At 42.4% G+C, this 9,986-nt stretch overlaps 1 non-coding gene across 1 annotated transcript; it reads left to right on the top strand.

The window, feature by feature from the left end:
• Nucleotides 1-8,508: 8,508 nt before the first annotated feature.
• On the top strand, nucleotides 8,509-8,580 carry TRNAY-AUA (transfer RNA tyrosine (anticodon AUA)). Its single transcript has one exon. It is a non-coding gene; the product is annotated as a tRNA-Tyr (tRNA).
• Nucleotides 8,581-9,986: the final 1,406 nt, after the last annotated feature.

Here is a 9,986-nt window from a genome sequence, read left to right as displayed (position 1 = left end):
ATAATGGAGTTGGTTGCCATGTCCTTCTCCAGAGGAAACTCCTGACCCAGGGATCAAACCCGAGCCTCTTGTGTCTCCTGCAATGGCAGATGGGTTCCTTACCACTAGTGCCGCCTGGGAAGCCCCTGTGCATGCTAAGTTGCAACTCTGCGATGCTATTGACTGTAGCTATGGACTGTAGCCAGGCTCCTCTGTCCATAGTTTTCTCCAGGCAAGAATACTGGAGTGGGTTGCTGTGTCCTCCTCCAGGGGATCTCCTGACCTAAGGATTGAACCCATGTCTCTTAACATCTCCTGTACTGGCATGTGGGTTCTTTACCACTAGCACCACTTGGGAAACCCCCAAAAAAGGAAGGGGTTTGGGGAATCCCCCTAGTGACCTCATTTTAACTTTACTTCTGTAATGACCTTGTCTTCAAATAAAGTCACACTTTGGGGTACTGGGATTAGGACTTCAGCATGTGAATTTGAGGGGCAACAATTCAACCCTTAATATTTCTCAAAGGAAAAGTCTCTAGCACTATAAAAACTCATAAGAAGGTGTTTGAGGTAGTTAGAGTGACTGAGGAAGGCTTCCTAAAAGAAGTAAAGCTGAGTGGAAACCTGAGGATAAATGGGCATTTACTAGCAAAAGCAGAAAGAGAAGGTTGCCAGCCACAGAAATCTTTTGGCGAGCGAGAGCACAGTGACTACAAGCAGCTGAAAGAAGGCTAGAAAAGTTGGAGTAAGGCAAAAGAGTGATGTGATGATTTTAAAATATTTTTTTAGAAAATCTTGTTGCTGTAGTTCAGTTAAGTCATGTCTGACTCTGCGACCCCAAGAACTGCAGCACTCCAGGCGTCCATCACTCTCTTCCTGACTTTGCTCAAACTCATATCCATTGAGTCGGTGATGCCATCCAACCATCTCATCCTCTGTTGTCCCCTTCTCCTCCTGTCCTCAATCTTTCCCAGCATCAGGGTCTTTTCCAATGAATCATTCTTTCCATGAATGATTCTTCCCATGAATGAAGGCCAAAGTGTTGGAGCCTCAGCTTCAGCATCAGTCCTTCCCAATGAACATTCAGGACTGCCTTTAGGATAGACTGGTTTGATCTCCTTGCAATCCAAAGGACTCTCAAGAGTATTCTCTAGCACCACTGTTCAAAAGCATCAATTCTTTGGCACTCAGCCTTCTTTATGGTTCAACTCTCACATCTGTAGATGATTACTGGAAAAACCATAGCTTTAACTATATGCACCTTTGTTGGCAAAGTGATGTCTCTGCTTTTTAATACACTGTCTAGGTTTGTCATAGCTATTCTTCCAAGGAGCAAGCATCTTTTAATTTTGTAGCTGCAGTCACTGTCCACATTGATTTTGGAGCCCAAGAAAATGAAATCTAACACCGTTTCCACTTTTTCCCCAACTATTTGCCATAAAGTGATGGGGCGAGATGCCATGACCTTTGTTTTTTTGAATGTTGAGTTTTAAGCTAGCTTTTTCATTCTCCTCTTTCACCTTCATCAAGAGGCTCTTTAGTTCCTCTTCACTTTCTGCCATTAAAGTGGTGTCATCTGCATATCTGAGGTTGTTGATATTTCTCCTGCCATTCTTTATTCCAGCTTGTGAGTCATCCAGCCCAGCATTTTGTATTATTTCAAGTTAAATAAGCAGAGTGACAATATACAGCCTTGATGTACTCTTTTCCCAATTTTGAACCAATCCCTTGTTCCATGTGCAGTTCTAACTGTTGCTTATTGACCTGCATATAGGTTTCTCAGGAGGCAGATAGGTGGTCTGGGGTTCCCATCTCTTTAAGAATATTCCGCAATTTGTTGTGATCCATGCAGCCAAAGGCTTTAGCATAGTCAGTGAAGCAGAAGTAGATTTTTTTTTTAATTACCTTCCTTTTTCTATGATCCAGCATATGTTGGCAGTTTGATCTCTGGTTCCTCTGCCTTTTCCAAATCCAGCTCAAACATCTGGAAGTTCTCAATTCATGTACCAATAAAGCCTAGCTTGAAGGATTCTGAGCAAAATAGTGCTAGCATGTGAAATGAGTGCAACTGTGTGGTAATTTGAACATTCTTTACCATGTTTTTCTTTAGAATTGAAATGAAAACCAACCTTTTCCTGTTCTGTGGTCACTGCTGAGTTTTCCAAATTTGCTGGCATATTGAGTGCAGCACTTTTACACCATCATCTTTCAGGATTTGAACTAGCTCAACTGGAATTCCATCACCTCCACTAGCTTTGTTCATAGTACTACTTCCTAATGCCCATTTGACTTCACACTCCAGGAAGTCTGGCTCTAGGTGAGTGACCACACCATTGTGGTTATCTGGGTCATTAAGACCTTTTTTTGTACAGTTCTTCTGTGCATTCTTGCAAAAGTAGTAAGTGAAGAGATATCTGGAATAACAGGCACATTTAGCCTTGGAGTACAAAATTAAGCAGGGCAAAGGCTAACAGTTTTGCCAAGAGAATGCACTGGTCATAGCAAACACCCTCTGCCAACAATGCAAGAGAAGACTCTACATATGGACATCACCAGATGGTCAGTACCAAAATCAGACTGATTACATTCTTTGTAGCCAAAGATGGAGAATTTCTATACAGTCAGCAAAAACAAGACTTGGAGCTCACTGTGGCTCAGATAATCAGTTTCTTATTGCAAAATTCCGGCTCAAATTGAAGAAAGTAGGGAAAACCAGTAGGCCATTAAGGTATGACCTAAATCAAATCCCTTATGTTTATACAACAGAGGTGACAAATAGATTCAAGGGACCATATCTGGTAGACAGAGTACCTGAGGAACAATGGATGGAGGTTTGTAACAATGTACAGGAGGTGGTGACCAAAACCATCCCAAAGAAAAAGAAATGCAAGAAGACAAAGTGGTTCTCTGAGGAGGCCTTACAAATAGCTGAGAAAAGAAGAGAAATGAAAGGCACAGGAGAAAGGGAAAGATATAGCCAACTGAATGCTGAGTTCCAGAGAAGATCAAGGAGAGATAAGGAAGCTTTCTTAAGATAAAGAAGCTTTCTTAACTGAACAATGCAAAGAAATGTAGGAAAACAATAGAATGGGAAAGACTAGAGATCTCTAAGAAAATTGGCACTGGGATGACCCAGAGGGATGGAATGGGGAGGGAGGAGGGAGGAGGGTTCAGGATGGGGAACACATGTATACCTGTGGCGGATTCATTTTGATATTTGGCAAAACTAATACAATTATGTAAAGTTTAAAAATAAAATAAAATTAAATAAAAAAAAAAAAAAAAGAAAATTGGAGATACCAAGGGAAGTGAAGTGAAGTGGCCCAGTTGAATCCGACTCTTTGTGACCCCATGGGCTGCAGCCTGCCAGGCTCCTATGTCCAAGGGATTTTCCAGGCAAGTATACCAGAGTGGGTTGCTATTTCCTTCTCCAGGAGATCTTCCTGACCCAGGGATCAAACCCAGGTCTCCTGCATTGTAGGCAGACGCTTTACCGTCTGAGCTACCAGGGACGTCAAAATAAACTTCTGTAGCTGCTAAGTCCCTTCAGTCGTGTCTGACTCTGTGCGACCCCATAGACAGCAGCCCACCAGGCTCCCCCGTCCCTGGGATTCTCCAGGCAAGAACACTGGAGTGGGCTGCCATTTCCTTCTCCAATGCGTGAAAGTGAAAAGCGAAAGTGAAGTCGCTCAGTCGTGCCTGACTCTCAGTAACCCCATGGACTGCAGCCCCCCAGGCTCCTCCATCCATGGGATGATGGTAGCTAACTCTACAGTGAGCTGAGCCACAAGGGAAGCCCAAGAGTATGGGAGTGGGTAGCCTATCCCTTTTCCAGGGGATCTTCCTGACGCAGGAATCAAACCAGGGTCTCCTGCATTGCAGGCAGATTCTTTACCAACTGAGTTATCTAGGATGCCCTACCAAGGGAAAATTTCATGCAAAGATGGGCACAATAAAGGACAAAAATGCAAGGACCTAACAGAAAATCTTACTGAGACCTTACTTTTAACCATTGTAATGTTCTGCTTTTTTATACAAGCAATAAATAAAAGTGAATCCAAAGAGGTATAGCCAATAAAAGTAGTTAAAATGTATAATGTAGGTGAGCATATTAAGTTAGAATGTTTTCAGAGGCTGTCTCTTGTAACATAATTATGCTCCTTTGCCTGTCTTTGGCACCCCACTCCAGTACTCTTGCCTGGAAAACCCCATGGACAGAGGAGCCTGGTAGGCTGCTTTCCATGGGGTCGCACAGATTCGGACATGACTTCACTTTTACTTTTCACTTTCATGCATTGGAGAAGGAAATGGCAACCCACTCCATTGTTCTTGCCTGGAAAATCCCATGGACATAGGAGCCTGGCAGGCTGCAGCCCATGGGGTCACAAAGAGTCGGATTCAACTGGGCCACTTCACTTCACTTCCCTTGGTATCTCCAATTTTCTCAGGGATCTCTAGTCTTTCCCATTCTATTGTTTTGTTTCTTGCCTGGAGAATCCCAGGGACAGGGGAGCCTGGTGGGCTGTCGTCTATGGAGTCACACAGAGTTGGACACGACTGAAGTGACTTAGCAGCAGCAGAAGCTGCCTGTCTTTCTGCACCCCCCTTCTCTTGACTCCCACCATTATACTGGTATTGGCTATTTGTTAAAAATGATGGGGTATTACTCAGCCATTAAAAATAATACATTTGAATCAATTCTAATGAGGTGGATGAAACTGGAGTCTATTATACAGAGTGAAGTAAGCCAGAAAAAAAAATACCAATACAGTATACTAAAGCATATATATGGAATTTAGAAAGATGGTAACGATAACCCTGTATGTGAGACAGCAAAAGAGACACAGATGTATAGAACAGTCTTTTGGACTCTGTGGGAGAGGGAGAAGAAGCTTAAAGAAGAAGCTGAAATTGAACGGTTCTATGAAGACCTACAAGACCTTTTAGAACTAACACTCAAAAAAGATGTCCTTTTCATTATAGGGGACTGGAATGCAAAAGTAGGAAGTCAAGAAACACCTGGAGTAACAGGCCAATTTGGCCTTGGAATACGGAATGAAGCAGGGCAAAGACTAATAGAGTTTTGCCAAGAAAATGCACTGGTCATAACAAACACCCTCTTCCAACAACACAAGAGAAGACTCTATACATGGACATCACCAGATGGTCAACACCGAATTCAGATTGATTATATTCTTTGCAGCCCAAGATGGAGAAACTCTATACAGTCAGCAAGAACAAGACCAGGAGCTGACTGTGGCTCAGACCATGAACTCCTTATTGCCAAATTCAGACTTAAATTGAAGAAAGTAGGGAAAACCACTAGACCATTCAGGCATGACCTAAATCAAATCTCTTATGATTATACAGTGGAAGTGAGAAATAGATTTAAGGGCCTAGATCTGATAGATAGAGTGCCTGATGAACTATGGACAGAGGTTCGTGACATTGTACAGGAGACAGGGATCAAGACAATCCCCATGGAAAAGAAATGCAAAAAAGCAAAATGGCTGTCTGGGGAGGCCTTACAAATAGCTGTGAAAAGAAGAGAAGCGAAAAGCAAAGGAGAAAAGGAAAGATATAAACATCTGAATGCAGAGTTCCAAAGATAAGCAAGAAAAGATAAGAAAGCCTTCTTCAGCGATCAATGCAAAGAAACAGAGGAAAACAACAGAATGGGAAACTAGAGATCTCTTCAAGAAAATTAGAGATACCAAAGGAACATTTCATGCAAAGATGGGCTCAATAAAGGACAGAAATTGTATGGACCTAACAGAAGCAGAAGATATTAAGAAGAGATGGCAAGAATACACAGAAGAACTGTATAAAAAAGATCTTCATGACCCAGATAATCACGATGGTGTCATCACTCACCTACAGCCAGACATCCTGGAATGTGAAGTCAAGTGGGCCTTAGAAAGCATCACTACGAACAAAGCTAGTGGAGGTGATGAGATTCCAGTCGAACTATTTCAAATCTTGAAAGATGATGCTGTGAAAGTGCTGTACTCAATATGCCAGCAAATTTGGAAAACTCAGCAGTGGCCACAGGACTGGAAAAGGTCAGTTTTCATTACAATCCCAAAGAAAGGCAATGCCAAAGAATGCTCAAACTACCGCACAATTGCTCTCATCTCACACGCTAGTAAAGTAATGCTCAAAATTCTTCAAGCGAGGCTTCAGCAATACGTGAACCGTGAACTTCCAGATGTTCAAGCTGGTTTTAGAAAAGGCAGAGGAACCAGAGATCAAATTGCCAGCATCTGCTGGATCATGGAAAAAGCAAGAGAGTTCCAGAAAAACATCTATTTCTGCTTTATTGACTATGCCAAAGCCTTTGACTGTGTGGATCACAATAAACTGGAAAATTCTGAAAGAGATGGGAATACCAGACCACCTGACGTGCCTCTTGAGAAACCTATATGCAGGTCAGGAAGCAACAGTTAGTACTGGATATGGAACAACAGACTGGTTCCAAATAGGAAAAGGAGTACGTCAAGGCTGTGTATTGTCACCCTGCTTATTTAACTTCTATGCAGAGTACATCATGAGAAACGCTGGGCTGGAAGAAGCACAAGCTGGAATCAAGATTTCCGGGAGAAATATCAATAACCTCAGATATGCAGATGACACCACCCTTATGGCAGAGAGTGAAGAGGAACTCAAAAGCCTCTTGATGAAAGTGAAAGCGGAGAGTGAAAAAGTTGGCTTAAAGCTCAACATTCAGAAAACGAAGATTATGGCATCCGATCCCATCACTTCATGGCAAATAGATGGGGAAACAGTGGAAACAGTGTCAGACTTTATTTTTCTGGGCTCCAAAATCACTGCAGATGGTGACTGCAGCCATGAAATTAAAAGACACTTACTCCTTGGAAGGAAAGTTATGACCAACCTAGATAGCAAATTGAAAAGCAGAGACATTACTTTGCCAACAAAGGTTTGTCTAGTCAAGGCTATGGTTTTTCCTGTGGTCATGTATGGATGTGAGAGTTGGACTGTGAAGAAGGCTGAGCACTGAAGAATTGATGCTTTTGAACTGTGGTGTTGGAGAAGACTCTTGAGAGTCCCTTGGACTGCAAGGAGATCCAACCAGTCCATTCTGAAGGAGATCAGCCCTGGGATTTCTTTGGAAGGAATGATGCTAAAGCTGCAACTCCAGTACTTTGGCTACCTCATGTGAAGAGTTGACTCATTGGAAAAGACCCTGATGCTGGGAGGGATTGGGTGCAGGAGGAGAAGGGGACAACAGAGGATGAGATGGCTGGATGGCATCACTGACTCGATGGATGTGAGTCTGAGTCAACTCTGGGAGTTGGTGATGGACAGGGAAGCCTGGCGTGCTGCGATTCTTGGGGTCACAAAGAGTCGGACACAACTCAGCGACTGTACTAAACTGAACTGGGAGAGGGAGAGGATGGGATGATTTGGGAGAATGGCATTAAACATGTATAATATCATATATGAAACGAATCACCAGTCCAAGTTCGAAGCATGATACTGGTTGCTTGGGGCTGGTGCACTGGGATGACCCAAAGGGATGGTACGGGGAGGGAGGTGGGCGGGAGGTTCAGGATGGGGAACACGTGTACACCTGTGGTGGAATCATGCTGATGTATGGCAAAACCAATACAATATTGCAAAGTAATTAACCTCCAATTAAAATAAATAAATTTATATTAAAAAAATAATGATGATGACTATGTTAAAAACTAATGTTTATTGAGCAGATATTGGCCAGGTACCATGCCAAGCATTTAAAAAATGTGTGTTATTCAACCTTATTACTGCTGTCATTTCACAGACTGGAAAAGTTGAGGCTTAGGTGATTGAGTGCTTTTTCCATGTAGATGACAGTATCAGTAATAACCCAGCCTACTCTCTCCAGAGCCTGGCACTTAATCAGGCTATCATGTTCAGAAAACTGTCACCAGGAAGGAAATCCATACATTTATGTGTCTTAGAGAAAGCCCCAGCATCCTGAAGGCATTGGAGAAATTAAAGTGTAAACTTCTCTCTCTTTTCTTCTTCTCTTTATAAATACCTCTGCGAAAATAAACTCATGCCCAGGGCCTAATTTAAATGAAAGTGGCAAAGCGAATGAGGACAGGAGGCCTAAAAGAAAATCTACTTTCTGCTTTGTGGAGAGTGGATTTTTATAGGACACTGCTTCTTAAGGAGAATTTTGGATTTATTCCGTGTAGGTGAGAACTTTTATTTGCTTAGTTTAAAGAAAGTAGAACTAACCAGAGGAGGCTGCAGAGATATAAGGCAGAGTTTTGCAGATATCTTGATGTTTGAAGCAGAAGGCATGCGTTTGCCTTTCCATTTCTCTCCTTCTCAAGTGAAATGAACACCTATTTGGGGCTGGTGAGGGGAAGAAACCTGGATCTTAGCTCTTTGAAGTTTCAGGTTCCAGAACTTCAAGAGGAAGTGAGGATTAATACAGCATTTTGATGTCAGCAAACTGGCACACCACACATTACCCTGTACCTCACTATGATCTGCATTTAGCATATCAGTGGGACTTCCCTGGTGGCTCAGACGGTAAAGCGTCTGCCTATAATGCTGGAGACCCAGGTTCGATCCCTGGTCGGGAAGATCCCCTGGAGAAGGAAATGGCAACTCACTCCAGTATTCTTGCCTGGAGAATTCTGTGGATTGAGGAGGCTGGTAGGCTACAATCCACGGAGTTGCAAAGAGTCAGACACGACTGAGCGACTTCACTTCACTTTAACATACTAGCTGGAGAAGCCCTGTACCCGTCAGCTGCCAGCCTTAGAGTGATCCAGATTTCATCTTAGCATTCCCCGGAAACACACAGTGCTTCTCGCAGAGGCAGTTATCTGCCAGGTGTCTGTCTCATTACGTGATCTCACAGCTCCCTGTTAAACTCTGTGGCACTTGCCACAGTTGTTCTATTTGTAAAATTATTCTCTTTGTATTTGTCTCCTCTTTGGCCTGGAGATTATGTTCTACTGTAGACTAAAGAAATTGATCTAGTTGTAACTGTTGTAAATTAACAATCAAAGACAATAATCATATGGTTGAAAATAAACAGGAAAAAAGACTTTTTCAGGGGATAAACTAGTGAACGTAGGTTTATGCTTTAGAACTTTGGTGACTATATCACTGAGCAGGAAAGTGGAAAAAAAAAAAAAACACCCAGATTTTGAGCAGGATTTATCAATAATTCTAATTCTATCGACACATTAATATTTGGGAGCTGTCAAACCACTGGGTTAAAAATAAAAGTAGTTTGGAGATGCTACATGTAGACTCAGTTATGGTGTAAAGAATCAAGAATTTTAGGCTTGGGAGCAAGCCAAATGATGGTCAAATCTACTCATTTTACAAGTGAAGAAAGTAGGTGTTCAAAGTCACACATTATTTAGTTTCAAAGCTGAAATTAAAAGTAGAGGGGACTTCCCTGGTGGCTTAGTGGCTAAGGCTCTGAGCTCCCAATGCAGGGGGTCCAAGGTTCGCTCTCTGGTCAGGGAACTAGGTCCCACATGCTGCGATTAGGAGTTCACATGATGCAGCTGAACATCCCGCACTCCACAGTGAAGATCGAAGACTCTGCCTGCCGAAACCAAGACCTGGTATGGCCAAATAATTATTTTCTAAAATGATGACTGTATTGAAACAGAATGAAAGGCAGTAAAAAAAAAAAAAAGTTAAAAAAAGAAGTAGGTGTATTCATATTAACACCAGTCCCTTTTCCAATCAATGAAAGACATCAATAAGTTCCACAGATCTGCATCAGCCAGTGAGTGCCCTCTATTGTAAGCAATAGAAATAAACTCCAATTAACTTCAGCAGAAATGAAATTGACAGAACAGTGTCAGGAACTGTGAAATAAAATCACCATGGACTTGTCTTCAGTTGGGCCAACCAAGAGGCAGACTTTAGCCAGAACTCAACCAACCATCTGACTGCAGTAAACTCTCATTCTCACTCTCTGTAGGGGAAGTCTGGGGTACTGGGCATTAACGTGGCTCAGTTCA

Source organism: Bubalus kerabau, chromosome 1 (genome assembly GCF_029407905.1).
Source record: "Bubalus kerabau isolate K-KA32 ecotype Philippines breed swamp buffalo chromosome 1, PCC_UOA_SB_1v2, whole genome shotgun sequence".
Lineage (NCBI taxonomy): Eukaryota > Metazoa > Chordata > Mammalia > Artiodactyla > Bovidae > Bubalus > Bubalus kerabau.
This window is presented reverse-complemented; position numbering and strand designations above follow the sequence as displayed.